The 23,189-nt window shown below is 42.1% G+C and overlaps 1 pseudogene; it reads left to right on the top strand.

The window, feature by feature from the left end:
• Positions 1 to 17,125: 17,125 nt before the first annotated feature.
• On the top strand, positions 17,126 to 19,425 carry LOC101706983 (serine/threonine-protein kinase 24 pseudogene; annotated as a pseudogene).
• The last annotated feature ends 3,764 nt before the right edge of the window (positions 19,426 to 23,189 follow it).

Below are 23,189 nucleotides of genomic sequence, written 5' to 3'. Positions count from 1 at the left end.
TTTCATTTTTTCCAGATCCTCTTTCATTGTCAGTTCAGGGAGTCTAGGTGGTTGAATATCAGATTGTTCCATCTTGTTTCCCTTTGGGGTTGCTTTAGGTGATGTGGAAGTCTGGTTTTGAGGGTTGTTTACATGTCTTCTCATTCCAACAGTGTGGGGGGAGGATGTGTGCTGCTGGTGCCAGAGTGGCTCACCTCCTTGGTGCTGGGGGTGGTGGTATGGCAGCCCAGAAGGCTCCTCCTTGGTGCTGTGGGTGGCTCTGCTCAGTGCTGGGGTTAGCTCTGCTTCATCTTCATCTTTGTTTGTTTTTTGTTTTTTTGATAACTCGGGGCCTGTCTCACTGCTTGTGAGAACCACTGAGCTAAATCCCCAGCCCTATCTTTGTTTGTTTTTGAGACAGGGTCTCACTATGTAGTTTAGACTGGTCTTGAACTCACTATGTAGCCCTGGCTGGCCTCAAACTTGCCGCAATTCTCCTGCCTCAACCTCCCAAGTGCTGGGATTACAGGCATGCTGGCTCTAGATCTTCATCTTTTATTGTCTTTTTACAAATTAACTTTTAGTTTAACAAGTAATACATAAAAACATTCTTCCACTTAAAAACTGTGTCACCTTTCAGGGAATTCTGAAGACAATTTTAATTACCACTCGAGACATGGCCCACAACTGAGCAATTTGGAGTAGATTTTTTCCAAACTTTCTTCTGTGTATTTACACTTACACATTGTACACACACTTACTTGTCTGTTCCCACAGAAATTGAAGTCTTGATTCAGGCTTCACATACAATTTAACATGATTTTAAAAATAATTTAAATTTGAAAGGATGAAAGAAATAAGAGGAAAAAAAGATAAGTGCCTCTGATTTCAGATTTCTACTGAAAGTTTCTTTTTGGTGGTACTGGGGATTGAACCTGGGCCTTCACACTGAGCTACATCCCTAGACATTTTTTTTTTTTGGTACTGGGGATTGAACTTGGGCCCTTGTGCTTGAAAAAACATTGAGCTAAATCCCTGGCCCAACATTTTAATTTTTTATTTCAAGACAAGGCCTCACTAGGTTGCCCAGGAGGCACTTGAACTTGGCTTCCTCCTGCCTCAGCCTCCCTCAGTGTTGGGAATTATGGGTGTGTGCCATCAGGCCCTGTTTCAGGTGGATGATTCTAGAGCTGGAGCCCTTGGGTGGCCCTGACTTTGCTGTCTGGGTTTAAATATCTCCAATACAACCTTGAAAGAGAAAAGAGAGTGCTGCCATGGTTGTCCTGAAGATGCAAGACTGAGAAGATGGAATGCTCCTTTGTCCCATTTAGGTTGAATGGGAAAAAGGTTGGGGTAAACCCAAAGGGCTCTAAAGTGCAAAGGGGCAGGGTGGGGAGTTTATAAATGGTCCAATTCCTGTGACAGAATTTGAATATCCTTTACTCCCAGGGATTTCTATTTTCCATGCTCACTGACCTGAGGTGTAGGTATTATAGACAGCTAAGTTAGGTAAAAATATTATAGGCAATCAAGATAGAGCCAGGCCCTTGAGGGAGTCAGTATAGAAGATGAGAATGCTTAACAACTGTGGCTAGAGGCGCATCTGTAGAAGGCTAGACCTCAAGATAAAGATGGAGCCTCCCCCACAGCAGGTCGCCCAGCAGCAGTGATGATCTGGATGAGTGACAACCACCTCCACAGCTGAGCAGTTTTCTCTTGTCCCTGCTTCTCCCCAGGGGGTCTGAGACCCTGGCCTTCTGCCCATCTTCTTGTAAAGGACCAGCTTCCTGGGCACCAGGGCAGGGAGGGAGTGAGGGGCAGTGGTCCCCTTCCTGCTGAAGAGACACACAGCAGTAGTGCTGGCGCCATCTGCGGGGAGCTGGCGGGCTGGCCTTCTGGACCCTGGCTGCTCCCCACTGTAACCTCTGCTACACACAAACTGTTGTGGGTTCCTGCCAGGCTTGAAGAAAATCATCTGAATTTCTTCCTCCTTTTGGTTTTATTTTGAAAAAAAAAAAAAAAAGATCAATATGGAATGGCCCAGGGCCAGGGATTTAGCTCAGTGGTTTTGCCACTTGCTATGCAAGAGCAAGGACCCGAGTTCGATCCCCGGTACCAAAAAAAAAAAAAAAGATGGAATGGCCCAGCTACCATAGTGCGGCTACCAACACAGAGGAGGTGAGCCAATCCCAGAACCCAGGAGCAGGCTCATGGGCCGCCATAGCATCAGTCCCAGTGCAGAGGAGGTGAGTCGCGTGGGTGCTAGCAGCACTCCCCACCCCCATCGAAATGAGAAGACATGTAAACAAGCCTCAAAACTAGACTTCCAGATCACCTACAGCAACCCCAAAGGGAAACAAGATGGAACAATCTGATACTCAACCACCTGGAGTCCCTGAACTGGCAACAAAAGAGGATCTGGAAAAAATGAAATCAGAAATAATTTCTCAGGTAACAGCAAAGATTGTGCCCATAGTGCATGACATGATTAATCGTTCTAGAGAGGACACAGGTAAAAAAATAGAGGAGCTGAGGAATATGATGGAATTCCAAAATAGAAAACAAATGGAATCCATAAAACAGATGCAAACAGATTTCCAGGAGATTTAAAAATCCACTGAGGGGCCAGGGATTTAGCTCAGTCGTTTTGCTGCCTGCTGCACAAGTGCAAGGACCCAAGTTGGGTCCCTGGTACCAAAAAAAAAAAAAAAAAAAAAAATCCATTGAAAGCTTACACAGCAGAATGAGCCAATGTGAAGACAGAATTTCAGATATAGAAGATAAGATTGCAATTAGTGACCAGGAAAAGAAAAATTGCTTTAAAATTGTATGGAACCATGAGAAATCAATCCAGCAGCTGCTAGATGATGCAAAGAAGAATAACATAAGACTGATTGGAGCCAATGAAGAAACTGGAGAGAGTGCAGATGACATAAAAAACTTGGCACAGAAGTGATGGCCGAAAACTTCCCAAGCAGGGGAAAAGAACTTGACATACAGATAACTGAGGCATATAGAACTCCAAATAGCCTTGGTCAAAAAAAATCTACACATAGGCATATAATAGTTAGGATTCCAGAAACCCAACAGAAGAACAAAATTCTACAAGCAGTTAGAGAAAAGAAACAAATCACGTATAAAGGAAAGCCCATCTGAATCAGAGCAGACTTCTCAGTGCAAACACTCAAGGCAAGAAGAGTGTGGAGTGAAGTTTTTCAAGCCCTAAAAGAAAACAGCCTCCAACCCAGATTGATGTACACTGCAAAACTATCTTTCAAACTTGATGGAGAAATAAGATACTTTCATGACAAAGAGCACCTTAGGAACTTCATGAATACCAAACCAGCACTCCAAAAAATTTTGGACAATATCCTAGGAAAAGACAACAAGGATCACAATCCCAGGAAGCCCAGCAGAATGAATTAGTCGGGCATCACAAGAAATTAAAAGCAAAGGAGGGGAATCCAACCAAAAGAAAAAGTCATGACAATGATAAGTCAATATGTATCAGTTATAACCATCAATGTTAATGGTCTCAACTCACCAATCAAAAGAAATAGACTGACAGAATGGGTCAAGAAGCAAAATCTAACAATATGCTGCATACAAGAAACACACTTAATTTAAACAGAAACTCATAGTCGGAAAGTTAAAGGGTGGAAAACAATACTCCATGTGACAGGAACCCAAAAAAACGCAGGAGCAGCTATCCTCTTTGCAGATCAAGTGGATTTCAAACCAAAATCTGAAATACTTCTGGTCCCAAGAATTTCAGATAAGGGATAGTCAACTTGTATGTACCAATCTTTTGTGAACATGTTTTCATTCCTCTCAAGTGAAAACTTAAGAACAGGACTGTTGGTTCTTAACAGTAATAAAGAAATTTCTATATTGTTTTCTAAAATGGTTTTATCATTTTACATTCACATTAGCAGTATTAGAAAGTTCTAACTGGTTCACACCTAAGCTGACATTTGTTCTTTTAAAACTTTTAACTTCATCTCCCCAATGAGTTGTTATTGTACTAATTAGTATTTTTCTGATTCTAGTGTTGCACACCTTTCCTGGTGCTGTACTGGCTATTTATCAACTTCTTGTGTCTACTTTTTAAGTGGGTTGTCTATTAATGAGCTGTAAGAGTTCTTTATGTATTTTGGTCATAGGTTATATGTATTATAAATATGGTCTGTTTAAGGACTTTTTTTTTTCTTTTTCTTTTTTCTTTTTTTGGTACCGGAGATCAAACTCAGAACCTTGTGCTTGTGGGGCAGGCGCCAGAACCACTGAGCTAAATCCCTAGCCCCTACTTATCATTTTCTTGACAATGTCATTTAAAGTTCTGAATTTTGATGGAATCTCATTTATCAAGTTTTTTCTTTTATAGATCATGTTTTTTGTATCCTAGGAAATTCTTGCCTTCCCTAAATTCATGAACATTTTCCCTTATAATTTCTTCTTAAAGTTTTATAGTTTTAGTCTTTCATATTTAAGTTCATAGATCCTTTCAAATTATCTTTATGTATGGAAATAAAGGTTTGAGGTTAATTTTTTACGTACAGATATCAGATGTTCTAGTACCATTTGCTGAAAACACTATCTTTTCCTTTGCTCTTGAGTTCAGTTTATGTTCTGTAAAATGCTAATGTTAAATAATCTTTCAAAACTCAGTGGACCATATATGTGTGGTTCTATTTCCAGATTTTCTATTTTATTCCAATGATCTATATGTCTTTCCTTATGCCAACACTGCCTTGATTACTGTAGCTTTAGAGGAAGCCTTAAAATTAGGTAATAAGGGCTGGGGATTTAGCTCAGTGGTTCTGCCACCTGCCTCACAAACACAAGGTCTTGAGTTTGATCCCTGGCACACCGCCCCCCGCAAAAAATTAGGTAACAAATGTCTTCCAACACTGTTTTTTTTTCTTTTTACTTTTCTATGTCCTTTGTACTCCTACATAGATTTTAAATTTCTATATCCAATTCTTCATTTATAGCAAATATGCATATACTTTATATATACTTTGTGTTTTCTAATCCTGCTAAATTCAAATACAAGTTCTAGGGGCTCCTAGAGATTTCTTAGTATTTTCTCTGTAGATGGTCATTTCATCTACATATAAAGATTTTACTCATACCTTGCCAATCCTATGTTAATTGTGTGTTTTTATTGCCAGACTATTTTGGTTTGGGCCTATGTTTCAAACTTTAATGCACAGATTAAGAGTATGCATATCTGCCCTTGCTCCCCACCTTAGGGAGAAAGCATTGTATCTTCTCCATTCATATAAGGCATTTTCGCTGAAGTATGGAGTACATGTCTTTTATCTGTTGAGAAGGTTCTGTTCTACTTCTAGTGTCCTGATAGCTTTTACCATGAACAGCTGTAGAATTTAGTCCAAAGCTTTTTCTCCAACTAGTGACAGGATCATATGGCTTTTTCCTTTCTTCTGTTAAAATGATGACTTTTGGGGGTGGATCTTCCAATGCTGAACCAACACTGCCATCCCTATAACAAAACCACTTTCTACATCCTGCCAGATCTGACTTCTAATAGTTTGTATTGTTAAACAAGTTTCTATCTATGTTCATACTTTTTTCTTCTATTATCTTTATCCAGTTTTAGGATTAGCACAATGTTGAGTTCCTAAAATGAGGGGAGAAGTGTTTCTTCTTTTTTCTGCTTTAATTGTTTGATATAATTTATCAGTTAAAATGTTTATGAGCCTGCTGTTGTCATATAGGTAGGTTTTCAAGCTAGGAATATACTTTCTTTAATAGGTGCTATTCAAATTTTATATTTCCTGCAGAGTTAGTTTCATTAATTTGTCTTCTAAGTTACTTCTTAGAAGTTGTCAAATTTATTTCAAAACATATTTCTGTAATATGCTTTCTATATCCTTTTAAATTCTGTAAAATCTGTGGTAATGTCTCCTAGATCTTGATATTGTAATTTAAAAAATGTATAATTGATATTGTGTAACAGGAAGAAAAGGTCTAAAGGTGCAGGGGAAGTGGGAGGGGTAGGGGAAAGGAAAGAAGGGAAAAGAAAAAAATGAGAAAAGGAAAAAAAATGGAAAGAAAGTCTTTGCAAATAGAGAAGGGTGGAGGGGGTGAAGGGAGGGCAGGGGATGGGGAAAAAATAAGAACCAAGATACTCATGTAATGGTACAAGATCCCAATGATGAATGTAACTGTATTTTATATCTAAAATGTATCGATAAACTTAATGGAAAAAAAATAAAGTAGGTCCTGAACCTCAAAAAGATGGAATGACCAGGCCTATATACCTCCCTGAGAGATAAGCAATAAATTAAAGATTATACTATAATATCACCTGGTCCAATAAAGTCTAGATCGACACCAGTCCCCAAGTAGGTGACCAAGACCTCCTGATCCATCCTTTCCTAAAAAGGTCTTTTTTCTTTTCATGTACAGTTGTTATGTGACCTGCATTCCCATTAGGTCAATATAATATTACCTAAGTGGCTATACTTACAATCTTTTTTTATACTTATAATCTCATTGGTGGATCATAGTTTTGACTCACGTTGTAACCACCTCATGATTTTGCCCTATAAATTTCCTTTAAAAAGTGGGCTCATTGGCAACCCACTTTCAGGTCCCCTCCTGTGTCTCAGGAGCTATCTCTCTCAATAAATTTTTCCTACCTTTTTTTGGTACTGGGGATCGAACTCAGGGACTTGCACTTGCGCAGCAGGCGCGGTGCCACTGAGCTAAATCCCAGGCCCAATTTTTTCTTACTGTTAACCTCGTTGTTCCTTAAAATTCATTCCTTGATTTTGGGGAACACAAACTCGGAGTATCTGACAGCTAACAGGTTAAGAGTTATATTATTTCCCCTATATCACTGGGAAACCACAAAGCACACAGACCTGGCCTTCTGTGATTCCTGTCGCACTGACTGCACTTAGGGACTCAAACTGCCAGCACTATTTGATTGAATTGCTGCTGGGTCAGGGCACCGCCCCTTTCCTCGGGTTTCTCAGGTGTCTGTGGATCCTGGCCATGGCTGGGCCTGAACCCTGGGTAATCCGATGTGGCCTGTAGAAGCACAGAGCTTCCTGTTTCTGGTGCAGTCCTTTCCTTTTTGGACCTGGCTGATACCGTAGGACCCCTAGACTGCAACTCAGACGGTGCCATCCCTCTGGAGCCTGGTGCCCCAGCGTGGAGACCCTGGGTAGAACAGGCATTGCCAAATGTGTGAGAGTAAAGACTGGTTGTGTAACTCAGTGATAGAGCATTTATCGAGCATATGGGAGGCCCTGGGTTCAATCCCCAATGCCATAAAATGAATAAGTAAAATAAAATGAGAATAAATGAGACCGTGCAAAACACTTGGTAAATCCTCCCCCATATAGTCAGCACCCAATATTAAGATAAATAACAAATATTAGTTATTACCATGGTACTCAGTATCACCTAATTGGTGAGAAAAAATGCTAGAAATTACGATAAATTTACAGTATGTTCTCTCACCTTTAATTTGTTAATTAAGCAATAGTTTAGAACATTAGTTGTTGAATGATAAACCCATGGATTCCAGAGCTTTCTTTTTTGTAATATGGGATATAAAACAAAACAGGCTGAAGTAGGCTGAAGCAGACTGCAAAGGAGACTCGCTAAATTTCTGTAAGGGTCTCAGTTTTGTTCTACAGCTCATTAGATGTGCCCCACCAGTCCTTCAATATAATATTCTATTTTTTCAGTACTGAGGATTGAAAGCAGGGAATGCCGGGCTACTTCCCCAGCCCTTTTAAAATTTCTTTTAAATTTTTGAGACAGAGGCTCACTAACTTGCCCAGGGTGGCCTTGAACTTTCATTCTCCTGCGTCAGCCTCTCAAGTAGCTGGATTATAAGCATGTGCCACCACACCTGGCCTAATGCATTTTTATAACCATTCCCTGACTGCTGAATATTTAGGCAGTTTCTTACTTTTGGGTATTAGATGAGCATCTTTGTACAAGGCCTTTCCTGTATTTAAGATTATTTCTTTATGTTAGAGTTGCAATAGGGAAACATCAAAGGAGAATGAAGATTCTTAAAGGTGCTTGAATTTTATTCACCAGTTTATATTCTCACTGGGTGCATTTGAACATTCCCATTTTGTTGAACACTAGCTAGTGTACTGGTTACTCTTAATTTGTCAATGTAACTGGATTAAGAGACTCTTGGATCATGGGTCCCCATCCTCATCAGTGGATTAATCCTCTGATGTTCATAGCTGCATGTGCTGTTAGGAAGCATGGCTCTGCTGGAGATAGATCACTGGGGATGCATCCCTGGGGAGTATGTCTTCCACTGGCACTCTTCCCCTGTGTTCTGTTTCCCTGACTGTATGAGTTGACCAGCTTTGCTCCACCATACCCTTCCCCTGTGATGCTTCTGCCTTGGAGCCAGCTGACCATGGACTGAAACCTCTGGAATGGTAAACCAAATCAAACCTCTCCTTCCTTAAATTGTGGGTGTCAGGTATTCTGTCCCAGGGACAAAACAAAAGCTGACTACATATATCTAGTGTCAAATATTATCATTTAAAAATGATTATTTCAAAGATGAGCATGCCATTGTCTTATAGCTTGCATTTCCTAGATTAAAAGTGAACTTGAACATTTTTTTTCTTTCTGGGATAATTAGTTGTATTTCTATGTTTGTGACTTTTCTGTTTCTATCCTTAAGACAATTTTGTCTATTTGGGACCAAATAAGATAAATATAAACATTTTTTATCCAAAGCCTAAAAATCACACCTTTAATTACTTGGTTGGTTGCATTTTCTTTTTACTCCGGAAGAAAATAGTGAATTGTAGACTAAACTCTAACAATGAGGTGGAACTCATAGACATAATGTTGAGTCAAAGCCAGACACAGAAGAGCACATACTGTATAATTCCGTTCATACAAGCTTTAAGAATAGGCAAAACTGATGTCTGGTGATAGAATTCCAGTGGTGTTCCCCTGGAACAAGGGTGACAGGAAGGGGGCAGGAGAAAGCAGTTTGGGAGGCTGAAAATATTCCATGTCTTGATTGGCATGATGCAAACATTTATTTATATAGAGATAGATACAAAATTCCCCTGCCACCTGCCTCACAAGGACAAGGACCCGAGTTTGATCTGGTACCAAAAAAACCCCAAAAACAAAGAAACAAACAAAATTCCCTGAATATCAGTATATTTTACTGTGTCTATTTTTTCTCTGTGCATGTATCTATGTCTATACAACATATATACATATATGCATACACTTTTTTCCCCATAAACTTACTTTTATCATTTCCACAAGGCATCCTAGTATCAAAACACTGAAGCTGGGTGTGATGACACACACCTATAATCCCAGCACACTGGGAGGCTGATGCAATAGGTTCTCCAGCTGGAGGCCATCCTGGGCCTTTTAGTGATTTAATGAGACTCTGTCTCAAAAAATAAAAGAGAGGGTTGGGGATTTATCTCAGTGGTTCTACTGCCTGCCTCGAAAGCTCAAGGTCCAAAGTTTGAACCCTGGTACCAATAAATAAATAAATAAATAAATAAATAAATAAATAAATAAAAGAGGGCTCTGGATGTAGTCCAATGAGAAGGCCCTGGACTCAATCTTTAGTATCACACACCAAAAAATAATAATAAAATAAAATAAAAAGTAGAGTTGCAGAAAGTTTGGTCAGTACAATAAAGTAAGAAGAAATTATCATAGCCTTAGCACTCCAAAATTGTCTCTCCTAATGTTTATTTTTCCTAACCTAAGCAAATGCTCGATTCTGGAATGTGTAATTTAAAATGAGTTTAAGTAAGTAATTGAATCATTATTACATCATCCAGTGAACAGCATCCGGAATGTGTTTGGCCCACAAGACAGAGAAGAGGAAAGGAATGGTGAAGCAATTCAGAAGGCACATGCTTTCCTTCTTGCTACTTCTGGCAACTTCTTGATTCCCACAGTCCCTCTGATCATTTCCAAGACTTCTGAGGATTTGGGGCCTCTCTCCTTGAACTATGTCACAGCCAATCTGTTGTCACGCTCATGACTGCCTGCTCCTTGAGGAGGAAGCTCTGAGGCTTCTGTTGGCCTCCTGCCTTTCCAGCCTCTCTCTCTTTTGTGACTTCCACAATGTGGGATTCCAGTCCCTGCTGGGGACTTGGAGTTGTGCACTGCCTGCCTCAGGAGCTCAAGCTGCTCTGTAAGCCTCCTGTCCCTGGTGCCTTCCTCTGTCTAAGTGCCCTTAAAACCATGTCTGCTTGCTCCTGTGCAAAGCGTAGGATGTCTTGGTAAATTGCATAAGATTTTAAAATTCTGGAACAGAGCTTTGCCAATCCTGAGATCCCATAGGCTTGGGGGAGAGTCTCATGAGGCTGGCAGCAAAGAGCCCACTGGAGAAGCCTCCTGCCATGTGCTCCTGCTCATAAGAAGTTGTCCAAGCCCAGGAAGCTTTGTTTCTCAAAACAGAATGCAAAATTTCAGTCTTTCTAAAATTGTATTGCACACAAGTCCAACACTGAGCCACTTACCTCCTTTTCTAGAGTTTTTGAAAAAAAAATAGTAGGGCAAGAGATTGCAGAGCTGAAATAAAGGTATTTTCTATTTAATCAGATGCTATGTTTTCTAAAAATTTTAAATTGATTTTTAACAATTCAGAGATGACTTCATTCATGAGTTTAAGATTAAATAAAAGTTATGCAAAGATTTTCTAAAAATTCAACATTATAGTATTTTTAAAAGGCAGTATTAGATGTTAGAATTTGAGATTTTGCTGGTATTAGATTATATTCTAGCTAAAGCACCAGATTTTCTGTGCTTCCAAGGGGCTTAGATGCAGGGAAAATAATCAAATGGGTTCAATCTGTAGCACAGGGGGAAAAAAGGCTTTACATAGCCAGGGCCAGTGACATATGCCTGTTATCTAGCTTCTTGGGAGACTGAGGCAGGAGGATTGCTTGAACCCAGGAGTTTGAGGCCAACCTTGGCAACACAGTGAAACCCTGTCTCAAAACTTAAAAAAATTTTTTTGCAGAAATATTGAAGACAATAAAAGCTGTAAAGTAGCCAATGGTTAATTGTCCAATAAAGTATAAGGAAAATATTTATTAAAGGCTTTCCAAAGAAGGATGAGTCACTGTAAGCTAGGAATGGCTAGGAAAAGGCCAGAGGAAACAAGATTTCAACTAGATCTTAAGAGATATTTTTAAGTTGGAAATGAGAAAAGAGAGAAGATGTTTCAAGAAGATGTGGGCAAATATGGGAAAGATCAAAGTCATTTCAGAGACAGTGAACAAAATGGTCTCATCAGAGACACAAGTTCACTTGGAGTATTGTGGAAATTAAGATTGACAGGGTATGTTAGCATCAGATTTGGAAGATGTTTGACAGGCAGGATAAGGAATGTGGACTTCATTTATAGACACAGGGAAATCATTTAAGGTTTCTAAGCAGAGTATTAACACATGAAAATATAATTAAAACTCAGTCTTTGAAAAATAATGCTAAAAAATATTGATATGGTAGTGTTAGGGTGGTATTTTTTCCCTTTATTTTACAAACATTCTGCAATGATTTAATTTTTTTGTAGTTCAAAATTATTCTCAAGTCTTTTTTGCTAATAAATACAAGACGTTTTCTTCTGATCTCTATTTATTACTTTTATTCCTATGATTCCTTTTCCAGGATATTTTTGGTTTTAGGCATTTGTTTTTCATATACAGCAAGTAGAGGTGCCCAACTGGCTTTCTGTCCTATTTAGGGTTCCAGGCCAATAGCACATGGACACCCTCACATACAGGCATATCTCCATTGCGCTTGGCTAGAAATTCTCTTGCTTAAGAGATCATGGGTTGTTCTTATAATTAGGAAGACTTCTGCTTTTCTTCCTTCTATAATCTTATCAGAAGAAAGGGTTAGATATTTCTTTGCCAAAATACATATTGATGGCTCCCTGGCTTTTTTACTTGACTCATTTTTCTGTATGTAATACAAATCTTGATGCTTTGCTCATGTCTTTCCCCACACAGAGCTCATCCTTGGTGTCTTTTCATCCCCACAGGCTAATGAGAAAACAGAAGCATCCTGGGTTGGCCAATACATGTATTAGAAGAATGAGGGGGAGAGGGTTCCTGTACTATCCAACATGTAAAATTTTGGCTATGTATTTTAAAAATTGTGGTCAGGCTGGAGGTATAACATTTGTGCAGCATGTGTGAGGCCCTGGGTTTTACCCCCAGCATCACAAAAAAGAAAATGAATGAATAAATAAATAAACAGTGGCAAAATATATCTAGTTTGTCTAACGTAACACTTACCATTTTAACCATGTTTAAGCATGTAACTCTGTAGCATTAAGTGTTGGGCAGTCTTTATCACCATCCTGTTCCAAAACATTTTCATGTCCCAAAACATTTTCATGTCCCAATTGAAACGTTGTACCCATTAAATAGTAACTTCAAACAATGTGTGGGAAGTGCATCTTACTGAGTCTTTTTCTGAAATAAGCAAGACACAGTTGAAAGAAGTAAGATATAGTAGAAACAATGCTACTTTTGCTGTTCAGACCTGGGTTAGAATTCTGGCTCTTTCGTAATTAACTTTTTGATATTAGAGATGCTATTTCATCTCTGAATTTCTTCACTGTTCCCTGGGACTAAGATTTACCATTGTGGAGTAATTGTGAGGATCAAGGCAAATGATGCATTATCTTAGTTAGGGCTTGTAATAAATTCTTATTCCAATCTGCCTTCCAGAAACTGAGATGCCCTAAGGATTCCAATCATTTCAGTGAAAGCTTTGAGATACTCCATTCTCTTCTTTCCCTTTATTTAAATGTACCTGCCTTGAACACCTAACTACTCTATTTCTGTTCACTGCTTTTGGGATGTCAGAAGGTGGACTAATAGCTGGGTTTTATAGTAAACTCATCTATTTTTCTGTATACCTCTTTCCAAGTGGAAAGTCACATCTGTAAAACATCCCTAATTGATGCTCTTAATGGTAGGAGTTTTAGGATCTGGGAAACTCCAAAGAGGAACTATGAAATGGGGTGGTTAGTAGGACATTTCCTGTCAGGCTGGAAGCTGAGGGCAAGAGTTGCTAATATGGTGAAAACCGGGGATACTCCCTACCCTGAACTTACCAAGAAGGGATAAAATGGGCTGTATCTCCATTACCCCCCCCCGCCATAGAGTCTATTAGAGAAGATGGGGAGGGGCTCAGGACTCATAATAAAGGTGAACCCCATCCTTGAATGGAAGGAGATGCTTCCCTTCTACAAACCCAAGTGAAGAAGGGAGTGCTTCCTACAGAATCACTCATAGGCAAGCAGTGTCCTGGAGAAGCCCTTGTTTGAGTATCTTATTTTCTTGCAGGACATCAGCTTAGATCACAGACTCACTGGTCATCCTAGTGCTGGTGTGAGCAGGAACAAGGGGGTGGGAAAGATACAGCTGGACTAAAGCAAAATACAATAAAAAAAAACAGCCGCTGCCTCAGTGCTGGGAAGGTGGTACCACTACCGGCCACAGAGATGGTGGTGTTGTGTGGTAGTTTTGCAATGTCACCTCAGCTGAACTGAACTAGACCACCCACAATCCCCTTTCTTATATGTCTCTAGTTAGGGTTGGCCACAAGAGGAATGAATATGCAGAAGATTTGGAAGACTGAAGTAGAGCAGCAGCTGTCTTTACCCTCAGGAGTTCAAGGTAGCTTAGGCACTGTCTCAACTCACGCAGGATTTCCACAATCTGATGGCTCCATTGTTGGTGTGGGAAGTGCACTGGCCTAAAGCTCCAGCTCTTATGGCATCTCTTCCTTCAGCACCATCCTCCAATCCCAGGCCAGCTGCAAGAATGGCTGTATCGCAAGAGTGGCAGCTTCTCCTGCAGGTTACCATGGCCCTGGAGCCAGGATCTTTGAGATGGGACAGGATTGACATGGATTCCAATTGGAGACAGACATGGATTGCACTGTCTACCACACAGTGTTCATCATCCTTTCTTATTACCTGTCCTATGTCTTAAACACCAAACGTTTGTCTTGTGTAGAAATGTAGTAAAGATGCACACACACACAAGTAAAAATAGAAAGAGAAAAGAAATATTGTCAGTGTACTTTCAAGTGGAAGGTCAAAGCCTCAGTGGAAAATTCCTTTGTCTCCCCAAACAAGAGTAACTGTAATAACATAGACATGAATTCTTTCCTCATGTTTACATTGAGGTAGAGAAGTAATGCTCTTTCCCACAACCAAGTCATGTGAACATGGGCTTGAATGGAAACTCCAGCATAAAGAACAAAGACACGTTCCTCTAACTTTAGATCAGTGAGATTTGACATGCCGCCTATATATACAGCCACGTCTATGGATATACATAACTCCCTGTACATGGTGTAGACATACTTACACAGAGCATGAAGATTCCAGTGTGAGTCTAATGAGGGCATCCACTGGGAACTTGAGCATATTCAGGCATGGCTGAAGGGCCAGAGGTGAGACCACCCAGGATCTATTTACATGAGGGATCAAGATGCCACATGGATGCAGCAGGGGTGGGACATGCTGGGACAGAGAGTAGACACCCAAGAATAAGACCACCTGCTTTTGGAGAAACAGGGATATCTGTTACTGCCTTGTCTTGCCCTAGACGAGTGTGCCTGAGAGAAAGAGGACTATGTGCACAAGTCTGTAGTCTGGAATTGTAGCTCAGGGTAGGTCAAATGCTCATAGCACCAATGTGCTATATTAGTGTCTCCCAGGTGTCTTAAGTATACCTCTCATGACCAGGAGCTAAGAAAATGATGATATCCCAAGAATCTATGTGGGCCACATAAGAGCATAAGACAATACTGTTGGAGGTCATTCACTACACACTTCAATGGGGTGCCTGTCTACTAAAAGCCAGTAAAGCACGTGAAAACAAGGGGTGTGAAAGGAGCAGCACCTGCCCATTGTGACACAGCTCTGCTGACCTTTCCAGTGCACTCCCCCCGTCTCCCTCACTCTGCCATCTAGCTCATGCCCATGACAAATTCCTCTTCTCCCAGCATTGAAGCTGCTTGCACCCTCCCAACAGCCCCTTAACAACTCCACTGCAGAAGCTTGCATCCACAGTGCCAGTGCACCCGGTGTGCCACAAATCCTCCATGGGGATGTTGCTTTCACTGGACAGAGTGACCCTTCCAGGGTAAGTCATGTCACTGCTCAGCTCAGAACACTGCCCAGGCTTCCTGTCTCACTTAGGAAAAGCCTGCAGAGTACTAGATGATTTGTAAATATGTCTTGAATCAATCGATGTGAGTCTTTAATAACTGTAAGTATTGCTTTGTAAATACTTGTCAGGCCTCTACTAGGTGGTATGATTTTTGGGAAAAGAAGACTTATTCATCCTTTTATTTATTAACCCAACACATGTCTGACAGTTGCTATTTAAAATATCTCACAAAAAGCTCACTGTGTTGAAGGTTTGGTTGGCACTTTATGGGGTTTTGAAGCGAATGGATCATTGGATTAATCCATTGATGAGATCATAATTGATGGCATATTGACAGGTAATGAAAACAGGTGGGGCCTAGCTGAAGGGTGTGGTTCATGGGGGTGTGACCTTGGGCACTGTATCTGGTCCTGGGCCCTTTGTGGTTTTCCCTCTCTGCTTCCTGACTGCCATGAGGTAAGCATCTTTCCTCCACCACACCCTTCCACCATGATGTTTATGTTTCACCACAAGACTGAAAGCGAAGAAACCAACTGACTGCAAACTGACTGAAATCTCTGAAACCATGAGCCAAAAAATCCTTTCCTCCTTTAAGTTGTATCTCTCAGGTATTTGGTCACCATGGCGACTACTACAACTAATACAAGTTTCTGAGGACCTCATGTTAGGCAGTGGGAATGCCATTATGACAAAAATAGTCCTGACCCCGATCCTCAGGGAATCTGCATCTACAGTATTACAAAAAGTAAGTTTTAACAAAACTTACTGTTAAAGATGGAGACAGCACTGTGGGAAGGAAGTTGTAGGAAGCATGTGATGTTAATAACAACAGCTCACATTGAGTTTGCACTTCCTGTGTGCCAGGAACTAACACAAGTAAGTGATAACACCGTGTAGTAGATAGTATAATCCCCGTTTTACAGAAGAGAGAAGGAGGACAGAGGGGTCACATACCTTTCCCAAGTTCACACATCTAGTACATGACAGAGGTAAGATGTGAACCCAGGCAGAAGCATCCTCTTAGTCACTAAGCTAGAGACCACCCTGTCACCATACACAGGAAAACTGGATCTTTCTTGTTTCCATCTCCAGCATCTGACACATACTTGGTAGCTCAGTTGAGGTGACACCTCACCCTGTGCAGGATCCACAAGCTCAGAGACTGTCCCCCTTGTACCATGTGGTTACCTATGCGTGTGTAGCTTTATTAACAGTAACTTATTTTAGTACTTAACCATTTACAAAGCCTCTTCCCATGCCTTATCTCATGTAAGTGTTGTAATAATACTGATTGGTAGGTATTGAATGCCTATTTTATATGAGAAGAAATTGCCAGTGAGAATGGAGAGATGAGATTGCTGGGAAGCCATGTTTTTCTTAGAACTAAGAAGCTTTTGGAGTAGCCTCACTGGAATCCCTGATCTCAGGTGTGGACTTTACTGGCTGTGAGGTCTTGAGCAAGTTGCTGTGCTGAGCGAGTGCTTTCAGAAGCCCAGCATGTCACCCTTAAGCAGAGTTTCTCAACCCTGGCGTACTGACATTTAGGGGGTAGGTCCTGTATTACTGGAAGACATATAACATCATTCCTGGCTTCTACCCACTAGATGCCAGGAGCATCCCTTCCCCCATTTGTAACAACCCAAAATGTCTCGAATATTGGGAAATGTCCCCTGGGGATAAAAGTGCCCCTGGTTGAGAATTACTGCCTTAAAAACAGGCCAGAGTGACTCAGGCTCCCGGCGGCTCGACGCGCGGGCCCAAGCCCACCTGGCTCCCGCACTCCACGCCCACTGCTCCTCGCTCAGGCCCCCGCGGCCCTCGCCCTGCTCCTGGCGCCGGCGCCGCGCATGGGAACGCGGCCCGCCGCTGAGCCCCGCAGCCTGGTCGCCCTGCCTCGGGCGGGCGGCAGTCCCGCTTCAGGAAGCGCTGTCCACGCCATGGCGCACTCCCTGGTGCAGCCAGGCCTGCAGGGCGTGCAGAACCTGAAAGCAGACCCAGAGGAGCTTTTTACAAAACTAGAGAAGATTGGAAAGGGCTCTTTTGGCGAGGTGTTCAAAGGCATTGACAATCAGACTCAGAAAGTGGTTGCCATAAAAATCGTTGATCTGGAAGAAGCTGAAGATGAGATAGAGGACATTCAACAAGAAATCGCAGTGCTGAGTCAGTGTGACAGTCCATACTTAACCAAATATTATGGATCCTATCTGAAGGATACGAAATTGTGGATAATAATAGAGTATCTTGGTGGCGGCTCTGCACTGGATCTATTAGAACCTGGTCCTTTAGATGAAACTCAGATCGCTACCATATTAAGGGAAATACTGAAGGGACTTGATTATCTGCATTCAGAGAAGAAGATCCATAGAGATATTAAAGCGGCCAATGTTCTGCTGTCTGAACACGGAGAGGTGAAGCTGGCCGACTTTGGAGTGGCAGGCCAGCTTACGGACACCCAGATAAAGAGGAACACCTTCGTGGGCACCCCATTCTGGATGGCGCCCGAGGTCATCAAACAGTAGGCCTACGACTCGAAGGCAGACATCTGGTCCCTGGGCATCACATCTATAGAACTGGCAAGAGGGGAGCCGCCCCATTCCAAGTTGCATCCCATGAAGGTTCTGTTCGTCATTCCAAAGAACAACCCCCCGACACTGGAAGGAAACTACAGCAAGCCCCTCAAGGAGTTTGTGGAGGCCTGTTTGAACAAGGAGCTGAGCTTTAGACCCACAGCGAAGGAGTTGCTGAAGCACGAGTTTATAATTTGTAATGCAAAGAAGACGTCCTACCTGACTGAGCTCATCGACAGGTACAAGAGGTGGAAGGCTGAGCAGAGCCACGAGGACTCCAGCCCGGATGACTCGGACTCAGAAACAGATGGCCAGGTGTCCGGAGGCAACGACTCTGGTGACTGGATCTTCACAATCCGGGAGAAGGACCCCAAGAATCTGGAGAATGGAGCTCTTCAGCCCTCGGAGTTGGAAAGAAGTAAGATGAAAGACATCCCAAAGAGGCCTTTCTCTCAGTGTTTATCCACAATTATTTCTCCTCTGTTTGCAGAGCTGAAGGAGAAGAGCCAGCCATGGGGTGGGGGAACCTGGAGTCCACAGAAGAGCTTCATGGAGCCATCTACCTGGCGGAAGAGGCCTGCCCCGGCATCTCCGACACCATGGTGGCCCAGCTCGTGCAGCAGCTGCAGAGATATTCTCTAAGTGGTGGAGGAATGTTATCCCACTGAAATGCCTTTGGCATTGGAGTCTTGTTTTTCCTGTTTTCTTCTTCATCCTCCTTCTTCTTAAAAGTCAACGAGAGCCTTTGCCAACTGCCAAACAGGTGCCAGGAAGGGGACGGTGTGACGGGCGGCGGACACAACTGCACCGCGTCCTCACGCACTGGAGCCACATGAAGTCTCTCACACAGGGTGGGGAGGGTCAGCTCCTTCAAGTGTTTGTTTTATTTTTTTATTGTTTTTTAATTTTAACCATAGTGCACATATTCAAGGAAAGTATCTTTAAAAACAAAAACCAACCCTGAAATGTATATTTGGGATTCTGATCAGTCAACTTAAGACATGAAACCTCAGATATCCTGCTTTATGTGGCTCACTCCCCCGGGGGACAGAGATGTGCCCTGGAGGATGGGTGTACAGAGTTGTATATAGTGTCATTTTCACAGAACCCTGTGGCGTGCATGCATAAGGATCACTGTGCACGCGCTGGCCAAGTGCTTCTGTAGATAATGTCCGTGGAGTAAATATTCGACAGGCCATAACTTGAGTCTATTGCCTTGCCTTTATTACATGTAAATTTTGAATTCTGTGACCAGTGATTTGGGTTTTATTTTGTATTTGCAGGGTTTGCCATTAATAATAATTAATGCCCCTCTTACAGAACACTCCTCTTTGCACCTCGACAAATGCAAATTCTTCTCATTTGCCCTATACTCTTTTGGTACACGTAGAAGTTGATTTCCTTTTTCATTGATGGTACTATTTCTTAGTGTTTAAATTGGATCATCTGTTGCCTCATGAAGCTTTAAATTATTATTTTAAGTTTCTCCCAGATGAAGTGCTCTTGTCTCACTTTTTTTTGGATTCATGCCACTGCCCATCTGTGCCTGATGTCTTGTCCTGTCCAACACAATTTTCTGTTGCACCTTGTAGTGGAATCTGCATATCATCTTGCCCACCTAGCAGTGTCTGGATGCTTACACGAATAAATTTTATAACACTTGTTTTGCATACTCTTCTTGACACATGACTCTGTAGTGGACAGATCTGCTGTTAGTGTGGTTGTGTGTGTGTGTCTCTGGTGTGAGGCATCTCAGAAAACTACAGGGAAGCCGCAGATGTTAGAAGGCTGAATGTCCTGGTCAGCAACCTATGCAACTTGTGTGATTGGTCACTGAGAAACTGTGATTGGATAGCGCCCATTTGTAAAATTACTGTACCTCTTGCTGGGACCTTAACAGGTGGTTTTAGTTCACTTACAGGGGGCCTAGGTCTTGTTAGTGCAGTCAGCCAGGGTATCTGTTTTTCTTCGCTTGCTGCAGGGCATTGCTTGGCAGGGCAGGAAATCTCTGGGTTTCTGGGATGGGAAAGGGTTCTTATAGCAATTCTTGGCTGTCTTATTTAGGTATTTGTAGCATTTTATATTTTTTGATGTTCATCGCTGTCAGTGCTTGTTGGAGTACTGGTTCTTAAGGAGGAAGACAAAGATTTTGGGAAGCAAGGAAGTTATTGAACTTTGGGAAGTCATTGAACTTTGGGAAATCAGCTTGGCCATCTGCTGGTGCACCAGGCCCATAGGGGACAGGGACGGGCAGGGCCGGAGGGCAGGCCTGGCCAGAGGGGTTGGTAGGGGGAGGGACTGGCTATTATTTTGATTGATTAAGGAAGTTGATGGTTTTTAGACTATTGAATGATGGTATTTTATCAGAAGTGGATTTGGGTTGGATATTAATTTCTATAAGAGATACCTCTTAGTTAACAGAAATAGAACTAATTAATTCTTGTCTGCACTTTCTACAGCAAGAATGTTACCTTGAACAGTACAATTTGAGAATATTTCATTTCATGTTTCTAGAGTATTCTGTATCAGAGCAGTATGCATTTTCCTGGATGAGGCATAAGCCAAAGAACATTTGGTGCATTGCAGGACAAAGACTCACTTAGGCCACCATACTCTCCGGAGTGTGCTGCTCTTGGATTTAGGAGCAGGAGTGTAGGCAACAGCTTTTCCGACTGACAGAGCTTTTCACATTTACAAGTGGACAGCGATATGACTCTGGATATTTAGGCCAGTTTTTCTTTTTCTTTTTAGTGCTAGGGATGGAACTTGGGCTCCATATATGCCAGGCAAGCACTAAGCTCTCCCTAGCCCTTGAAGCCAACTTTACATACTAGTAACTGTGGTTAGTGCTAGATAGACTAGATCCTAACTGAGCACATGGTATGAGTGGTCAGTGGCTTCTCTACAGTCCTGAGGCCATGGTAATGTATAGCTCCACCCCTCAGTAAAAGCAACAAATGATTGTTTTGAGTTTCCTGGATCCGGGCAGTGGTGGTGGTGGGGGGTCCCCTGAATTTGAGTGGATCACCTCACTGTCCAGTCTCTTCTAGGTCATTACTTCCTGTAGACATACAATCAGCTGAAGTGTTTCTAAGGGTATCTTATTTAGCCAAACAAATTGGCATCTGGGTTGGGGCAGGTACCAGAGTGTCAGCTGAACCTGCTGGACAATGCAAACTGCCGTGGGCCTTCAGGGTGACCTGTGGGCCCTGGATCTGAGAAGGATTTGGTGTCACTCAAAAGCCACTCAGTGCCAAGCCTGAGCTGGAATGGCCCACACTTATGCAGCTAGGTGGGAAAGTGACCACAGACTTCAGCAAGTGCAATGTGACCACTGTGGTAACCGTGTCTGTGTGGCTCATGCCTTTGAAGTTCCCTTCCTGTGTCCCAGCTGGTAGGACCCAGTGAGGTGGATCAGTGGGTTGGCTTGGGATGGCTGCTTGGCCACCTCGTGGCCAGGCTTAGTCTTGATGGAACCAAGTGCCACTGCCTTCGAAACCATTAGTCTTGTTCCCCAGATGCTCTTGTCAAGTGTGTAGTTTGGTTCTCTGTGAAGTATTTTGTACCTTTCCTTTGGCAAAACATGTGATTGGTTTATAAGCATTTTTATATTTCCTTCCTCAAAGAAAACATGGCTTCTGTATTTCTGCTGCCAGATACGGTGATGAAGACAGAGGGCACTGAAGGGCTTGCTTTGGAGCACTTGTAATCTGTCATGCAAGGGTCAATAAAGCTCTCAGAAAATGGAAAAAAAAGAAACAGGCCAAAGAGAGCCAACTCATGAGGCTCATCCTTAAGGATGTGGCTATGTATAAAGATGGATCTTCTGGGTTCTCCCAGATGACAGCCCCATCTCCAAAGCAGGAATCCATACTTTGCACCCAGGATATGTTATTTTTTCAATGTTAATATAAATATTTATACATGATTCTGTCAAAGTCCCTTGCATCAGGATGTTCCCAGCATGGAGTGATGAACTGTGGCTGGGAGGGAGGTGAGGGATGTGCCAGGCATGGAGCTCACAGAGCCAGTGACAGGCTGAAGGCCTGATCTATCTGGTATTTCTAGGGCCCACCTGGCCTCATAGGCCTAATGGGCCAGAGCCCTAGCAAATTATGTACCTACCTGGATGTTTAATTTGAAAATGGGTTCTAGCTCTGGTTTTGCCATCTGCATCCAGTGTGGCCTTCATAAAGTCCTAGTTTGCTCTTCCCTGACTTAGTGATACTTGTCTTGCTTGCTTAGTTGAGATGAAGCATATAGAGGCTCATTTAAACTGAGTGAGTAGCATGTGAATCTACCAGATGAAAATTATCTGCCCTCTGCAACAGGCCTCCTGGTTATTGCCAGAAATTGTACCTTGAAGACATTCTTTTGGGTTAAGGCACAGTCTGGAACAAATCTGAAATCTGTATCAGCTTCTTGGAGCTCTGGCCCAACCTCTCTGAAGTTTCTGTCACTCAACCCTGCCTGTGTCAGCTGGCTGGTCTACCTGCCCTTAGGTTTCTCAGGGATGAAGTCCATATGAGTCCATACCACCCTCTTGAAAGGAGCTGGTAAAATCTGGACCATAACTGGCTCCCAGAGCATCCTGCCTTTCACAGACAAGGCAGGTGACCAGGAGATTTGGGCAGCTTCACTGTAAATAACTGAGGAAATTACACTGCCCATTTATGAATTAGTGCATATGCCATGAATTTTAGAGTACTGCCTATGATTTCTGTAACTTTGAGTTAACAAGAAATGTGAATGGTTCTAAACACACATACATATCTCATTTTTCTGTATTTTCTATGGATGTTAAATTATCACTTAAAATCTGTGTTCTTTTTAGAAAGAGTCAATTTTTTAAAAATCTGTTTTTTCTATGGGTGTGTGTGTGTGTGTGTGTGTGTGTGTGTGTGTGTGGTACTGGGGATTGAACTCAGGGTCTTTGCACTGAGCTATATCCCCAGCCTTTAAAAACAAATTTTTTTATTATAAAACAAGGTATCACTAAGTTGCTAAGTTGCCCAGGCTGAGCTCAAACTTGCCATGCTCTGGCCTCAGCCTCCGAGTGCTGGAATAGAGATGTGCTCCACCACTCTCAACTTCATTTTCTTTTTGTAGAAAGCTTCTCCAACTTTGCTTCAATATGCCATTTACAAATGGCTAGAGGGTGCCACATTCAGCGTGTGGACTTGTGCTTAATCATTTAAAGTTAATTTTCCACTTAATTTTTCTTTCACCTCTGCTTTCCACTATGACTGGTATCACCAGAGTTCAAATCCTCTCTGGTTCAATGTCTCCAGAGTTGAAACTCGGCAACTCCCGTGGCTTTCACCAAATTTTCACTGGGACAATTTACTTCCAATTATAGGAAAAAACTTTAAATTCTTGGACTTGGTCTCTCAGGCCCACAGTGGAACAGTCAAGAGATCTCAAAACTCATTTT

The sequence above is a fragment of the Heterocephalus glaber genome, unplaced genomic scaffold, assembly GCF_053883595.1.
Source record: "Heterocephalus glaber isolate CG9 unplaced genomic scaffold, H.glaber_assembly_v1.0 deba00001461, whole genome shotgun sequence".
Taxonomy (NCBI): domain Eukaryota; kingdom Metazoa; phylum Chordata; class Mammalia; order Rodentia; family Bathyergidae; genus Heterocephalus; species Heterocephalus glaber.
The sequence above is the reverse complement of the archived record's forward strand: the minus strand, read 5'-3'. Positions and strand labels throughout refer to the sequence as shown.